This window comes from Mus musculus, chromosome X (genome assembly GCF_000001635.26).
Source record: "Mus musculus strain C57BL/6J chromosome X, GRCm38.p6 C57BL/6J".
NCBI classification, from domain to species: domain Eukaryota; kingdom Metazoa; phylum Chordata; class Mammalia; order Rodentia; family Muridae; genus Mus; species Mus musculus.
Window position 1 is genome coordinate 114,926,306 of NC_000086.7, and position 18,058 is coordinate 114,944,363.

At 37.8% G+C, this 18,058-nt stretch overlaps 1 long non-coding RNA gene across 1 annotated transcript; it reads left to right on the forward strand.

The window, feature by feature from the left end:
- Positions 1 to 683: 683 nt before the first annotated feature.
- Positions 684 to 2,292, forward strand: 4930555B12Rik (RIKEN cDNA 4930555B12 gene). The gene is made up of 2 exons (NR_130989.1): positions 684 to 751; positions 2,081 to 2,292. It is a non-coding gene; the product is annotated as an RIKEN cDNA 4930555B12 gene (long non-coding RNA).
- Positions 2,293 to 18,058: the final 15,766 nt, after the last annotated feature.

The following is an 18,058-nucleotide window of genomic DNA, read 5'->3' on the forward strand; positions in this document are numbered from 1 at the left end:
TAGATAGATAGATAGAGATAGAGACCTCTGGAAAAAGCATAAGAGAACAAAGGTCCAACAGAAAGATAGAGTTTCCAAACCTCAGCAGTTGGGGTGGGGTGGTGGGGATGACTAGTTAGGATCTGTTAAATCCTTAATTAGATTTTCCAAATTTCACCCTAATATTTGAGTCTGAGGAATTCAGCAACTTTTCTGGGCCTTAAGTAGATGGCTTGGGCAGATTCTTAACCAGTTTCTTTCCCATACTCAATGGAAATATGTGTATATCCTCAGGCAACATCCACCATCCTGAATCTTGTTTGGCTAGTTGTAGCTTCACCTAATCAATTTCTCCCTAGTGTGCATTGTACAACTCTGTGTAGTCCACTAAGCTGGACTTATCAGGGATACCAAGTAATATGGAAATGTAAATCAAATCGTTTTCTCCCCAACTAGCTTTTTGGACATGGTGTTTATCACAGCAATAGAAACCCTGAGGAAGACAGCTGATATTGTCAAGAGAAGTCAGATCAGGTATGATAGACTGGATCATGTCTGTTACCTCTAGGGAGTCATGCATAGGTCTCTTCTGGCAGGAGACTGGCAGGTTTGAGGGTTGTTATCTTATGGAACTTTGTGTTGGAATGATCTAAAAGCAGGATTTGGTATAACCATAGCAACAAGGTATAACCATGGCAACAGGCAGGGTACCAGCCTGTTGCACCACAGAGATGTGAGCCCATGGGAAATTGTATGCAGCCTCCAGGAGCAGGTATAGCTGTGGTCTTGGGATGGCTCATCCCTCCTTTCATTTTAGACCTGTTTTTCAACCAACAGAACTGACAGAAACACAACAAAACACACAGGAAGACATGGTCATACAGAGACACATAGTAAAGACAAACAACAAACCAAACCAGGGTGAGCATCACATTATATGCTTAAGGATCAGAGAATCTTGTGATATCTCACAGGGTTCCCAGACACAGGCTCTATGCTCAAGTCTGCCGCCTCCCCTCTTGTATCTTAAGCGGATGGTGCCTCTTACAGACCAAACTTATCTTAAATTATCAAAAAAAGCAGAATAAAGATATCTGTATATTTTGGTTGGGATTTTGTGCTTCAATTAAATGTTCTAAACAAAAAAAAAAAAGAGGTTTTCAAATCAGGTCAATTGAATATTTATTTTTCTTTTGGGTGACAGTGTTGGGGTGCTTCTGGAGCACTTGACAATAATCGACCAGAATGGATTTTCTTAGTGCCCTGGAACATTTCTTTCTTTCTTTCTTTTTAAATTTTATTGTTTTATTAGATATTTTTTTCTTTTACATTTCAAATGCTATCCCAAAAGTCCCCTTTACCCTTCCCCTGTCCTGCTCCCCTACCCACCCACTCCCACTTTTTGGCCCTGGCTTTCCCCTGTACTGGGGCATATAAAGTTTGCTAGACCAAGGAGCCTCTCTTCCCAATGGGAACATTTCATTTAGTGTGCCTCCCAAAAATCCTCTCTAGCCAGGATACTCTAACCAGTTCCTGGGGTCCCAAGGCCCCTAAAGTGTCTGCAATCAGTCTCTGGGATCTCAGAGTGGGGACTGGAAAATGTTTCTAGTAGACCATCAGAGATAATCATTCAGATACAATTTATAGCCAATTGAAAGTGTTTATTCCAACATTCAGGGGCTATACCAGAAACTAGGACTGGATCCAGAAGACAGGGTTTTTAAAGGCAAAATACTATATCCTGGTACCTTGCTCAGCAACAACAAGGGGCTTTGCAAAACAGTAGTTTGAAGCAAGCAGTTTTAACAGAAGCTATGCTAAGCAGTTTGCTGGAGGGTGTTCAGTACAAACAGGGAGTTTAACAGAAACTATGTGAAGTTAGCTAGGACATTCTGACCGTGGGTTCCTAAAACAGAGTTGGGTAATTTTCCATGTGATTCTTCATCAATGAGATCATATTGTACTTAAACCATTACAGCAAAAATACAAGACAGAGGAACCTCTGCATTGTCTTGTCCTGTTACAAAGTAAAGATCATTCTTAAAGATGAGAGGCTAGTAATATGCTTTATTATACTGCCTATTCTTAAAATCCTTTGCAGAATCAAAGCTATATATCCTAGTGTGGCCTGAATTGAAGTCTCCAGAAGCATAAAGGAACTCCTCAGCCTGCTGAGGACGAAAGTGTGAAGATTCTGTTGCCTTACACTAACATTTTGTTGAGCTTGTACTGAGATCAGTCACAAAACTTTTCCCATGACTTTTCTAGCTTTGGCTTTGCTGTTTTGTTCCAATAAAAGTCGCTTACATATTGTCACACGGTGTCTCTCCTTTCTGATCACATTTGGCCAGAGACTCAGTTACTGTTTACTGAGTGCTACTGGTATCAAGCCTGGAAATTCTCTAGACTTATCCATATCCTGTCCCATGATAGAATTATTTTGGTGTATCTGTGAACACACACATGAGAGATGATTTTCCAGTATCCTGATCCTGATCACATTTCAGGTAAAATGTATAAAACAGTCTAGAGATACAACGGGAAAAATCTCTCCCCTAAAGCAATGCATTCTGGATTCAAAACATATTAGAAATTGCTGTTTCAACACTATACACTCTCAAAAACATTTTCTGCTCCTTTCCTGTTCCCTCTTAAAGACACATAGACCCAGATATATATATATATATATATATATATATATATATATATATATATATATATATATATATATATATACATGCATACAGCAGGGATTCTTCCATATATAGTGCAGCATTTCCAGCCTGATATTTATAGCCTCCCCAGTATTGTAATCTCCCCTCTTTAGTTCTAAAGCCTCACTGGTTGATGGTTGGAAGAAGGGACATCCATGAACAGAGAGACAAATTAAAACTACTGCCTTCTGACTTAATGGGTGATTACAATCTACTTACTCTGTTTTTAAAACTACCGTGCATGTGACAGGCCTGGCAGGAATAAAGATATTCTAAGGAAACACTCATGTTTCTCAACCTGAAAACAATAAAGACCATAGACATGGGAAATTCTCCAGGAATCTCACAGTAATAGAAGGAAATGGTCTCGGCCAGAGTAGGAACTGCAGAGATTCTACACAATTCTAACAATGCCAGACAGCAATACAGAATGAAAACTGAAGTCCACTGATGGGAAGGATCAAACCTTAAGGGAGTCTAAATGGATACGCTAATGATTGAAATTTTAACTGAACATTAATTTTACTTCAAGTCCCTAGAAGATAGACTTAGACAGTTTACTGGATCATTTTTTTCCATCTTCCCTATGTAACATATTGAATAAATTTCCCCTTTTCTCTTTTCTATTGCTAGCTTTGACTAGCTTATTAAGAACAGGAACCAAGATTTAAGATGGGACACAGATTATGAGCCCCATGTTTGATGACATAAAAAGAAACAATGATGTGTACTTAGAGCAATACAGAACACATGTAGTAAACAATGCTGCAGAGATGGTCCAAAACCACATACATGGGGGCTCAGCTGGACGATAGGCTCTTACTAATCTGGTTTAATTTGGGAACTTAAAAGTACAGTGAGTACTCAGGTCCATTCTGTAATTTTATTATCTGTTCCTTTCCTCATTCCTTTTAGATGCACAAGAATGCACAAAAGATGTACTTTAACTACAATATAAATTAAAAGAGCAAAAGGCTCTGCCCTAAAATAACCTTCAGAAAGTCACTCTATAAAGAACATCTGCTCCTCTGAGATTTATTTCTTAACAAATGGAAAATATGTCGCTTTAGGTCAACTTGACTAACTTTGCCTTTTGCTATTTTCCATTATCAAGCATCTCAAAGAGGTCAAGATATAAACTTTGAGCTCACTTCAACTTCCTACCTTGCTTGATGCAGGAGAAATTCATGTCATTCTTTCTTGTGTGCCTATGAGAATCATTTGCAAGTGCTGTTTTGCAGCCTTCCATCAAAAACGTAAGGAAGAAATCCTGTTGATATCTCGGACAACCTATTTAAAAAAATTTTATTACATGTCCCAAAACATATAAATGCAAGTTTACAAACCTGAGAACATTGGCAGTATATTAAAGGACCTGAGAAGTAGATATTTGCCTTATAAACTTGGGTACTCTAAACTTTAATAAAAACTATTAAAATGCTATTTTCCAATCTATTAAGTATTTTATAATACCTTTAAAATGCTATTTGTATATAAAACAGTATTCATTAATGTCACGAAGAGTTCATTAAGCTATAAAGTTTAATGTAGATATATTGCTTTGATAAGGATTTTTTTCCAAAGGAGGTTGTAAAAGAAAAATATTAATTATAAACTTACAGTCATGGGTAATATAAAAATAATCAGAGGATATGAAAATGTTTCTTTTTAGTCAAAATAACTCTAATGTTCTTTAATATATTTTTCTTAAATTGATTGCTATGGATTTGTTCTTCAGGAGTATTAATATACAAAAATGAATACAATGTTTTATTAAAACCATAATGTAAATGTTAGCTTATAGTTACAACAGTATAAAAGTATAAAAGCATTGGCTGACTACCTAACTTCTCCCTTTTGAAAAACAGATTTTTCCATTATTAAAATTTAAATCACATATTAACCCTTACATACTGATTGTGAGAGACTTCAATTCCTTGTTCTCTACTTTAGACAAATCAACTAGACAAAAACTAAAGAGAGAAATGCTACAGTTTACTGATGTTATAAACCAAACTGGCCTAGCAGATAATTACAGAACATTTCCTTTACAAACCACACACACACACACACACACACACACACACACACACACACACACAAATATTCTCTTCACTGCGCACTATTGAATTTTTCCAAATATGGTCCAAATTTTTCCAAATATTTCCAAAACTGATCACATAGTCAGATGTAAAGGAAATCTCAGCAGATAACAGAACATTGAAATAAGACATTGAATCCTATTTGACTATCACAGATTAAAGCTGAATATCAATAACACCAAGCTTATAAATTCGTGGAAACTGAACAACTCACTACTGAATGAAAAAAGAATGGGTCAAAACAGAAATTAAGAAATTAATTTCTTTCAATAATTGAATGAAAATGAGAACACAACATATCCAGACTTATGGATCATAATGAAGGTGGTTCTAAGAGCCAATTTCATAGGACTAAACATATGGAAACAAGGAAATCTAATAGTTTCAACTAAACAGCACACCCTAAATCTTGAGCACAAAAAAAGAAGAAATCACACTGAAAAAGAGTAGGTGGCAAGAAATAATCAATGACATCATTGGAAGTATCTTGACTCATAATGTTGTGTCAAGATTTTTTTCTTTTTAGTTTTTTTTTATTTAACTTTTATTTTACTTTATTTCTTTTATTTTATTTACATGTTTTTTATTATATTTCCCTCCTTTTACTTAACAGGTCCTTTGTATATACATTATGGGGTCCAGTTTATTGTTTTTATGGTATTCCTGAGTGGATGAATGAGTGCACTTGTACATCTATATCTGTTTCTTGTGCCTTCTCTTGGTCTTCTTTCCTTCTGCCTTATTTGTCCTACTTTGATGTGTTAGTTTTTGTTCTATCTTAGTCTATTTGATTTTGCTATTGTCATTTAGAAGCCTGTTCTTTTTCTTTTTTTTTTTTTTTTTTTTTTTTTGGTTTTTCGAGACAGGGTTTCTCTGTATAGTCCTGGCTGTCCTGGAACTCACTCTGTAGACCAGGCTGGCCTCGAACTCAGAAATCCGCCTGCCTCTGCCTCCCAAGTGCTGGGATTAAAGGCAATCTTTTTCTAATCAGACACACAAAGTGAGAGGATCTGGATGGGAGGGATTTTTAAATGCAGAAATCATACCCTTTGCAAAAGTAAGCAGTTTGATACAAGCAGTTTAACAGATGCTAAAATAAGCAGTTAGCTGAAGGAGGATCCACAAAACAGGCAGTTTAAAACTAACATAAATTAGCTAGGACATCCTGGCCTTTGGCTCTTTGAAGAGAAACCCAAAGAGTTGGGTAGTTTTCCATTGTATTCTCCATCAAGGAGATAAAATTTTAATTAAACCTAAAATGACCTTTGTAAGAATACAAAATGGAGGAATCTTTACACTGTCTAGCCCTGTCACATTATTCCTATTTGAAATAGTCAATTATCTCCTTATGAAACAAGCACTTATTGTCATGTAAAAGTTAAGTAAAAATGGTATGAACCATTTCTATCAAGAGAAAACAAGTTGGGCATTCATGGCCACATCTTTGTCTTTAATCCCAGCATTTGGGAGGCAGAGCCAGGGGAATTTCTGAGTTCGAGGCCAGCCTGGTCTACAGAGTGAGTTCCAGGACAGCCAGGGCTACACAGAGAAACCCTGTCTCGAAAAAAAAAAATCTGAGTGAGAAAGAGAGAGAGAGAGAATATATACTATTAGATATTTTAAATTTATTTAAAATTTAGAGTTGAATACAGTCTCTCCCTCAAGACATCACCTAAAAAATCTATTCTACCTGGAAGAGGAGGACTCTATCCAGGTAGTTCTTTTTTATTGAAAATAAATATTTTGAATTAATATTTATTCATTGACTATTGATATATTGATCCAAGTCTTTAGTCCCATGATTTGGAAAAGAGAAATAGGAAGATCTCTGAGTTCAAGCTAGTCTGATCTACACAACTAGTTTCAGAAAGGCCAATGCTACACAGAGAAAAATAAAAAGAAACCCAGAAAAACAAAGAAAATATATCATAAATATATTCTGATTACAGTTTCTCTTCCCCCACCTCTTCCCAACACCTCCCAGCTCCTCCTGATCTCCACACCCATCTAAAGCTACACCTTTTTCTCTTCCATTAAAAACCAGACAAATAAAAATGAAAGAAAATACAAACAAAGAAAACAAGAAAAAGCACATTAAACAAAAATCCATACAGAAACACACACACATGCACAGATACACATACACTAAAAATTCCATAGAATCACAAAATTGTAAACCAAATAATACAAGCAAAAGACCAGTAAAGTAAAAGCAAACAACAGCAAAACACCACACAAAGCAACATGAGACAAAAAGTTTCTACAAAGACTCAATTTATACTGAAATTCTACTAATGGACATGAAGCCTGATTTTTAGTGCTTTATATACTCTATTGGAGAAAACTAATTTTTCCTTTGCAAGTAATTGCCATTTGCAAATTTTTTCTTGGTTAGAGATGAGGTCTCTACCTCTCGGTGTTTGAACTTCATGTCTGAAACTTTTTCAGGCCCTGGGCATGTTTCTCCAATCTTTGTGAGTTCATATGTGTATCAATGTCTGGAAGAGGCAGTTTTCCTTGGTGCCATCCTTCCACAATGGCTCCTGTGTTTGCATTTCCTCTTCTGTGCGGTTCTCTGAACTCTGAAGGAAAAGGTTTGATAAAGACATTCCATTTAGGGTTCTCCAAGGTCTACCACTCTAAACATTGATATCTGGGTAGTTCTAACAAGCTCTTGCTCTAAAAAACTTCAGAAGATGATCTCTCAGATATAGATTTCTCAGATCAAACTTGTGCTATCTTCTTCTGAGAACATATCCACGTTAGAACATACTCGTCTTTTTATAATATCAGCAACTGGTTAAAGAAAATCACTATGATTTTTCTCTGAATGTTTTTAAAGAGTTTTATAATTAATTATTTAAATGGTTTATATATTTAGTATTTTACTTAGTATATTCGTGAGTGTAACTGTTTTTGTTATGATTATTTCCCTACCCAGACACCATACCTTACTTGAAACAACTTATTTTTTTTATTTTATTAATTTTTTGCTTTTTTTCCAACTTATTTTTAAGTGTATTATTTTCATGCATTTTGTTAGCAATTCAGAAGCTATCCTAATAATCTCACCAACATGACTCCTAAACACAAGCTAAACAAGGATAACAGCAGTACATATGCTATCTTAGGGAGCATGAAACACTAAGAATAAAGCAACTTGGGGAGGAAGGGGTTTATTTGGCTTACACTCACACATCACAATTCATCCTCAAGGAAGTCAGGACAGGAATTCAAGCAGGGGCAGAACCTGGAGGCAGGAGCTAATGTAGAGGTCAAAAAGGACTGTTGCTTACTGATTCAATCTTTATGGCATGTTTAGCCTGATTTTTTAAAAGAACCCAGGACCAACATTCCAGGGATGACATTACCCACCAATGAGCTGCTTCATCCCCCATCCATTACTAAGTAAGAAAATGCCCTTCAGATTGGCCTACTGCCAGCTCATATGTGGTATTCTCTTAATTAATGCCCTCTCATAAGACTTTAGCTTGTGTTAAATTGGCATAAACTATCCAGTACACATGCTAATGGGAACTGATCATGTTCCTCAATACTCAGGCCTACACAAAAGAATACAGCCAACTAAAGAATGCTAAGAGGTAGAAAAATAGTCTTCCCCACGAGAACGCACAAGTTGGTTATCTAGTACCAAATTGTCTGTGTTGAAACATGCATACAAATAACATCTTATAGACAGATCAGGTTGTGTTTACATATTTACACATAAATATGCATATATGTATGTATAGAATGTATGTATATATGTATATCTATATATCAACAATACAAAAAGAGGCCATGAATATATAAAAATCAAGAAGAAGTATGTGAGGGAGTTTAGAGGGAGGAAATGGAAGAGGAAAATAATGTAATTACACTATAATCTCAAAATAAAAAAGCTTTTTTCAGAGCTGATATTTTAATTATTGAAATGTTTTGATTTCTACAACACACATACTACAAAACTTAGAAATATAAAGATTATGTAGTAAAAATAAATCTAACTGCCTTCAGTTCATAACATAACTACTATTTCTAGCTTATCATTCCAGAATAATCTTTTTGCATATTGATCTAAATATAATTTATAATCATTTAATATAAAAAGTTATATAATTTTTATATATTTTTCAACATGAAAATGTTATTGAAGGGTTTCTGCCTGTGAGAGTTTCTTGTTCCCCCTTTTATTCAACATAGATTATTTTCTCCTAAAATATATTCTGACTATATTTCCACCTCCCTCTATCCTCACAGTTCCTTTCTATCTACTCTCCTATTTGGATTCACTCTCTTTCTGATTGTCTGTCCACTGCTCTGTTGGATTCCATCAGGCCTGCTAACAAGGAAAAACCAAGTTTGATCCCTTCCACAGTGCATGCTCAACTGCCCTGAGCTAGCTGTGGGATATCCCCAGAGCAATGTTGTCTGGCCACTGCTCTGTCAGCCTCCATCAGACCTGCCAAACAAGGAACGTCAGGCCTGATACACCCAAAAACAACCAGTTCAAGGCTGCACAGAGGAGGCCTGCAGCATAGGAAATATCCAGATTAGGGTTGCCGTCCTGTTACTCGCTGTACCAGGAACATCAAGGGACAACCAGATGGCTAAAAGCCAATTTAAGAACAGAAGAGATGTGAGAGGGGTCAGAAATTTGAATAAAAATAGGTAGCAGGGAAGATAAGGAACTGGGGATAGCCACTGGAGGGTCCCAGACATCAGAGAAACTGAGTCTCCCAGGACCCAATAGGATTACTTTAGCTGTAATGCACAGAGAATGGGGAGATAGAATCAGTATTAACCTCCTCCAGTAGATAGGCATGGCCCCTGGTTGAGGGATTAGGCCACCCACCCATCTCAAAGTTTTTTAACCCAGAAATATTCCTGTCTAAAGGAAGAACAGGGACAAAAAATGGAAAAGAGACTGAAGGAAGGACCAACCAGAAATGTTCCCATCTGGGGATGCATCATGTCTTCAGACACAAAACCCAACACTGTTGCTGTTGTCAAGAGGAGCTCACTCAAGGAAGAAACCAAGTGTGGCAGTTCCTGGGGAGTTCTGGTGAGGAACTGACCAAAGCAGATGCAGTTGCTTGGAGGCAACCATTAGACTGAATTCAGGGAACCTGGTGGGGTGCTAGCAGAAGGACTGAAAGAGCAGAGGGGGATTGCAACCCCATTAGAAGAACACCATAGGATGGTCTGACTCCCAAAGTCCAGACCAACAAAATAGGAATGTAAATAGAGGGATCCATGGCTCCAGATACATATGTAACAGAGGATAGCATTGCCTGACTGCAACAGGAGGGAGGCCCCTGTTCCTGGGGAGTTTGGATACCCCAGAGTATGGGTATGTTGTACCGGTGGGGCACGAGAGTGTGGGTAGGCAGGGGGGGGGCACTGTCATACTGGCAAAAGGGAGAGGGGAGGGCAGATGTGGGTTGGATGGTTGATGGAGGGGTAACCGGAAAGTGGGATATCATGGTATGGGGAGCTGGTGCAGGGGGTAAGAGGGAAGTGGGATATTATTTGAGATATTAAACAAATGGAATGATTAATAGTAATAAATAAAAAAGAACACAAATAACAAGAGGCAGGGCAACATCGCACTTTCAGAGCAAAGCTATCTCACTACAACAAGCTCTAGATATTGTACCATAGCCAAAGCACAGGAAAAATGACTTAAGTTCTAGCATTATAAGGGACATAGATGCCTTTATAGAAGAAATGGATAAATCCATAAAAGAAATACAGATAAAAGCCGGGCGGTGGTGGCGCATGCCTTTGATCCCAGCACTCGGGAGGCAGAGGCAGGCGAATTTCTGAGTTCGAGGCCAGCCTGGTCTACAGAGTGAGTTCCAGGACATCCAGGGCTACACAGAGAAACCTTGTCTCAAAGAAACAAAACAAAAAAAAAAAAAAGGAAAATAAAAAAAAGAGAAATACAGACAAGTACAGTCAAACAACTAGAGGCCTTTGAAGAAGAAATTAATAAATTCCTTAAAGAAATTCAGGAAAATGTGTATAAATGGGTAAATGAAATGAGTAAAACTGAATAATACCTGAGAATAGAAGTAGAAGCAATAAAGAAAACACAGTCTGAACAAATCTTGGAGATGGAAAACCTAGGGAAGAGAACAGGAAAAACACATACACAAGTGTCAGCAATAGATTATAAGAGATGGAAGAGAGAATCCCAGGAGTAGAAGATACTTTAGAAAAAAATGACATGTCAAAGAAAATGTAAATCTAAGAAAATCCTGTCACAAAAAATTGAGGAAATCTGGAATACTATGAAAAGACCTAACACAAGAGTAATAGAACAAATAAAAGAAGGAATAAAAGAAGGTGAAGAGTCCCAGCTGCAAAGACTGGAAAAAATTTTCAACAAATATAGAAGAAAATTTCCCCAATTTAAAAAAAAAAGAGAGAGATGAACAAATACATATAAGGCTCACAGAATTAATTAGATTGGACAAGAAAAGAAAATCCTCCTCCCATATAACAATAAAAACACAAATCTGCAGAAAATAGAAAATGTTAAAAGGTACAAGGGAATAAAAATAAGTAACATACAAAGGCAGACCTATCAGAATTACACACATCTTCTCAACAGAGAGTCTAAAAGCTCCAATGGTCTTGACAGTTGTCTTACAGCTTCTATGAAATCGTAGATGGGGCTGGAGAGATGGCTCAGAAGTTAAGAGCTCCCACTTCTCCTCCAGAGGTCCTGAATTCAATTCCCAGCAACCACATGATAGTTCACAACCATCTGTAAGGGAATCCAATGCCCTCTTCTTCTGCTGTCTGAAGACAGATGTAGTATACTCATATAAGTAAAAAATGAATAAATCTTAAAAATATAGGTGATAACCTAAGCTACTATACCCAGTAAAACTTTTAGAGCCGGGCATGGTGGCGCACGCCTTTAATCCCAGCACTCGGGAGGCAGAGGCAGGTGGATTCCTGAGTTTGAGGCCAGCCTGGTCTACAAAGTGAGTTCCAGGACAGCCAGGGCTATACAGAGAAACCCTGTCTCAAAAAAACAAACAAAACAAAAAAAAAAAAAAACAACAAAAAAAAAAACGTTTTATCACCATATGTGGAGAAAACAAGATGTTCCAAGACAAAACCAAATCTCAAAAATATCTATCCACAGATATTCTCCCTATAGAAAATACTTGAAGGAATTTCAAAACCAAGGAGATTAACTGCACACAAGGAAGCACAAGATATAAATAATAATCTCACACCAGTGAAAACAAAATAAGGGAAGCACTAGCACACGTGCACGCATGCACACACACACACACACACACACACACACACACACACACACACACACACACACATACACACACACACACAAACACTCACAAAAGAGCAGGCAGGAATTAACAATCACTGGTCATTTATATCTCTCAACACAGTTGAGAGTTGTTCAGTTCCCATGATTTAATTTGCTGTTCTTCCTTAGGCCCCCTCTCTGGTTAATGAATATCTTGACAGTTTCAAGAAGTACTAGTCACATACTTTATAGAATGGCCTCATTATAACTGGTATAATGTTTTCATTATAATTGGTCTGGGTTATTAAACACTTGGGAAGAATAGTACAGAGTTTTAAAGTGTCATTTTCATCATAACATACGTAGTAAAGGTGCTGGTATTATGAGTTATCATTGTGCATGTCAACTGTTCTTATAAATCAAAGGATAGTATTCAGTATTTTCTTTTGCTCAAACTGTTTCAGCTTTAAACATTGTTACTTCTACCTTTTCACCCCCCTGCCCTTTTGACACACTTGCTTAATTGTAACTTTTATCTATTTTTACATTGTTTTAGCATTTTTGTACATCTTGGCACTAAAAAATATTTTAGGCTCATCTTGAATGAATTCTTCATAGTCTTAGAATCATCTTATCTAAGAATCTTGACATGCTAATAGTCATTATAAGGCTTTTTTATTGTTTCTACTGTTCTTGATATCTACATTTATTCTGTGATGGTCTGATCAGATGCAGGGAATTATTTCAATTTTTTGTTATCTGTCAAGACTTGCTTTGAACTAAGTATGTGGTCAACTTTGAAGATATTTTTATTAGGTGCTAAAAAAAAAGGTGTATTCTTTTGTGTTGTGTGAAATGTCCTGTAAAGTTCTGTTATGTCCAACCATTTTATAATATCGGTTAGCTCCAGAGATCTATAATCTCTGTTAGTTTTATCTGAATGACCTGTCTGTTGGTGAGAGTTGGGTATTATAGTCTCTTACTATCAATGTGTAAAGGCTGCAATGTGATTTAAGATTTAGTAATGTTTCTTTTACAAACATAGGTGCCATTGAATTTGAGAGCATAGATGTTAATAATTAAAACATCACCATGGTTGATTTTTCTTTATATAGTTAGTTTTTCATTTGATTAGTTTTGGTTTGAAATCTATTTTGTTAAGACATTGAAACAGGTATACCAGTTTGATTCTTAGGTATATTTCCTTGGAACATCTTTTTCTAACCATTTACCCTGAGGCAATATCGATCCTTATCTCTTTTGATGTTGAGTTGTATTTCTTCTATGCACCAAAAGGATGAATCCAGTTTTTGTATCCACTTGGTTAATCTGTTTTGTTGTTGTTGTTCTTCTTCTTATTATTATTATTGTTTGTTTATTTTGTTTTGTCTTGTTTTTTGTTTGCTTGGGGTTTGTTTTTGTTTTGTAGATAGGTAATGTTTAATTTTGTCTTTATTATGGAATATCTTCTTTTCTCCATCTATAATTATTGAAAGTTTTACTGGATATTGTATTCTGAGCTGGCATTTGTCTGCCAACTATGCATCCATACCTTTCTTGTTCTATTGAGAAGTCAGATGTGATTCCAAAAGGTAAACCTTTATATGTTTCTTGGTATTTTCCCATTTCGGCTTTTAATATTCTTTTCTACTTCTGTACGTTTAACATTTTGATTATTATTTGTTGATATTACTTTCTTTTCTGACCCAAACTACTTAGTGTTTTGTGTGTTTCTTGTATCTTTGTAGACATCTCTTCTTTGAGTTAGGAAACTTTTTGGTGAAGATTTTGTTGTAATTATTTACTGGGTCTTGGAGCTAGGACTCTGTTGTAGAAATTTTTTAAATCCCAAGCTTGGAGCTTCTTACATGCCTTTGATTATTGAGTTCTAGGATGAAAGGCACACTCACAGTCTTAATCAGTACAAGAGATGGACAGTTACCTAGCCTCCATGTTGCTAGAATCTACTTTCTAAAGATAACCCTGAGTTATTACTATATTCAATCTGGGCTGTTTTTAATTCCAATTGGGCAGCCCTTAGGGCCACACTTCCTTTACTTTTATTTTTATTTTTGTTTTTTTTTTTGAGACAGGATTTCTCTGTATAGCCCTGGCAGGCTGTCCTGGAACTCACTCTGTAGACCAGGCTGGCCTCGAACTCAGAAATCCACCTGCCTCTGCCTCCCAAGTGCTGGGATTAAAGGTGTGTGCCACCACCGCCCAGCTAAGGGCTACACTTTCTTGACTCTTAGTGAATGGCAGCATGTATGAACTCTCTTATCTCAAGAGCAACCAGTTTGGGGGGCCCAAATTAGTATTAGAATACAAGCAGCATCAGGCCAAACCACTACAGAATTCTTCTCTTCCCTCTATTCTTGTTATTCTTAGGTTTGGTCTTTTCATAGTATTCCAGATTTTCTAGATGTTTTGACTAAAAATTTATTATATTTAACATTTTCTTTGACCAACGTTATCAGTTTCTTCTATTGTATCATTAATATCTGAGATTATTTCTTCCATCTCTTGTATTCTGTTGGTGAAGCTTATATCTATAGTTACTGTTCAAATTCCTAAAATTTTCATTTCCGGAATTTTCTGAGTTTATGCTTGCTTTATTGCGTCTATGTCCATTTTCAGGTCTTAAGCAGCTTTATTCATTTTCTTCAATGGTTTGTTTGTATTTTCTTGTTAGAAGTAATTTATTCAATTCTTTTCTATTGTTCATATTGTCCTGGATTTCCATTTAAGATTTATTTATTTATTTTACATCCCAATCGTAGCTGTCCTTCTCCTCCTCCCCTTGCAAGTCCCTCGCCATCAATCTTTCTCTTTCTTCTCAGAGAAGGGGGAGCCACACACCCTCTTCCCTCTTCCTCCCCCACCTATACCCACCCATCCTTGCATATCAAGTCAGTGCAGGACTATGCATATCCTCTCCTACTGAGATCAGACAAGGTAGGCCAGTTTGGAGACCAGAATCCATAGGCAGGCAGCAGACTCAGAGACAGTCCCTGCTTCAGTTTTTGGGGGATCTGCATGAAGACCAAGATGCACATCTGCTACCTATTTTTCAGAAAGGAGTGTTATTAGACGCGTTCTCACGCCCGGCCAGGAAGAACACCACAGACCAGAATCTTCTGCGGCAAAACTTTATTGCTTACATCTTCAGGAGCAAGAGTGTAAGAAGCAAGAGAGAGAGAAAACGAAACCCCGTCCCTATTAAGGAGAATTCTCCTTCGCCTAGGACGTGTCACTCCCTGATTGGCTGCAGCCCATCGGCCGAGTTGACGTCACGGGGAAGGAAGAGCACATGGAGTGGAGAACCACCCTCGGCACATGCGCAGATTATTTGTTTACCACTTAGAACACAGCTGTCAGCGCCATCTTGTAACGGCGAATGTGGGCGCGGCTCCCAACATCTCCCCCTTTCCTTTTAATAAGAGCAAATAGGCCACCCATATTAATGAGAGTGGAGATAGAGGTCAAATCCCCAGTGTGTAGGTAAAGGAGCCATGTACAGGATTAGCTCTTAGGCTCACAGGCTTTTACCCAGAGCAACCCTGACCTGCTCCCGTGTCGTTTTGCCTGGAGAGAAGGACACTTGGACACTCAACCTTCTTGAAAGATGACATGTCTCCCTAGAATAGGCTCATATATGCCGCAGAGCCTTTCTACTGCAGTGCTTAGCCGTGCAACTCTCTCGGGCTGCTGAAGCACACTCACTCTATCCCGTGCAATGAGACTAGCCTCATGGGATATAAGAGCTGAGTGGCCAGCGACCTATTGCCTAAGCATAGATATATCAGGGGAAGCTCCATGTTCTAGTCCTGCAAGCGCCTGGGCAATAACCACCTTGTCTCTCCTAGTTTGGGCCTTAAGCTTACAGACCAATCAAAGAAGCAACACTAATCCACAGCAAAGTGTATCTCCAAATAATATTAATCCCACCCATTTTTTAAAGAAAGAAAATGCTGAGGAGATCCAATTGGGTAATCCTTTGGTCAGGGACAGGTCCAAGCGCGTGGAGTTGACCTGAAGTCTCAATTCCCGAAGGATCTGTTCAAATTCAGCCATCCAATTCTGTAACATATACTGAAAAAGACTTTTTGACAAATTAGCTGCCCTAGTAAATTTAACATACTGAATGGAAATAACACACAATCCCGGAAACTTTTGTTCACATCCCTGCTGAGTTATTTGTCATAATACATCTAGTTGTATCTGGACAAGATCTATGAGTTGATTAACCAGTATGAGACCTCTCTGTATCTTGACATTAGCTGAGGCCTGTTTATCTATGACTGTAGTCACTGAGGCTGACAAAGTGTTAATGGTGTCAGTCGTCTGGACCTGTCCAGACAGAGCCAAGGCTGTCTGAATCAAGGCTAAACCCAGTTCCTAGTTAGTGTAAAAAGGCAGGAGAATACTTGAGCATTATACATCACCGTCATTGGGAGTGGAAATGTCGACATTATCCCCCAACGCTGCTCTCTTTTTATTATTGACGCCCTGGACATCACCAAGACGAGGGACATTAGTATTCTCTTGGTCAGTCTGGATTTTTCGGGTGAGTCTTTCTGGTATCCAAAATGGGTTGTCTTCATTCTGTGGGAAAACACAGATAGCTCCCCTGGATCTTATCAAAATAGGATCCGGGCCATACCATTTATTATCAAGGACATTTTTCCATTTAACCATCTCATTGGGCCTATCTGGCTCTGAACAATGACGTTCAGCCGCAGTATGGCCATGAGCATCAATATTTAAAAAATTGAGTGTAAAGAGTGCCAAAGACACAGACACTCTTGGTGCTCGGGGTAAAATCTCTTCAATTCCCCTCTTCTGTTTTATAAGATAGGTTTTGAGGGTGCGATGCGCACGCTCAACAATACCCTGTCCTTGAGGGTTGTATGGAAGTCCAGTCAGGTGGGTCACGTCCATCTGACGGCAGAACTGTTGGAATTTTTGAGACGTATAAGCTGGTCCATTATCAGTCTTAAGGAGTTTGGGTTTCCCCCAAGCACTCCATGCCTCAAGACAATGTTGAATCACATGTGAGGCTTTTTCTCCGGTTAACGGAGAAGCAAACATGATGCCAGAACATGTGTCAATGGACACATGGAGATATTGAAGTTTTCCAAAGGAAGAAACATGTGTAACATCCATTTGCCAGACCTGTAGAGGTCGAATACCGCGTGGGTTAATTCCCACATGAGGAACTGGCAAGAACTCACAGCAGCTTTGACATTGAGTAACAATGTCACGGGCTTCTTTTCTTGTCAGGGAGAAACGACTGCGTAATGTTTCAGCCGTCACATGAAAATTGTTATGAAAATTTCTTGCAGCCTCTACCGGGGATGATAGGGCAGCAGCCACCACTTTAGTGGCCTTATCTGCCAAATCGTTTCCCAGAGCCATGGGGCCAGGTAGGCCTGAATGGGCTCTAACATGAGTAATATAAACAGGAAATCTTCTAGATAACAAAACTAATTGTATCTGCTGAATGTCTACTATTTTATGAGGATTGCAGACCTTAATTATATAAGCATATATAAAGACAAACTAGTATGCACAGTAGAGGAAGTGGTTAGAACTTGTGTTTGCAAATTTTTTTTAAATCTATTTTTTTATTTTATATACATTGGTGTTTTGCCTATATATATCTCTGTGTGAGGGTGTCAGATTAGCTGGATCTGGAATTATAGACAGTTGTGAGCTGCCAGGTGGGTGCTGGGATTTGAACTCAGGACCTTTGGAAGAGCAGCCAGTGCTCTTGGCCACTGAGCCATCTCTCTAACCGTGTTTGCAACATTTGACAGTAGCAAGTGACTAGAATCTGTGGTGCCACAGGCTTTTAAAAGACCCTCAAAAATATATCATTTCTACTACTAATGGCATAAGCTAGCTTGTTTCTAGTAAGTAATGGTCTTATTTTTAGAAAGTAGAGAATTGGTTTGTATCCTCTTTTTGTA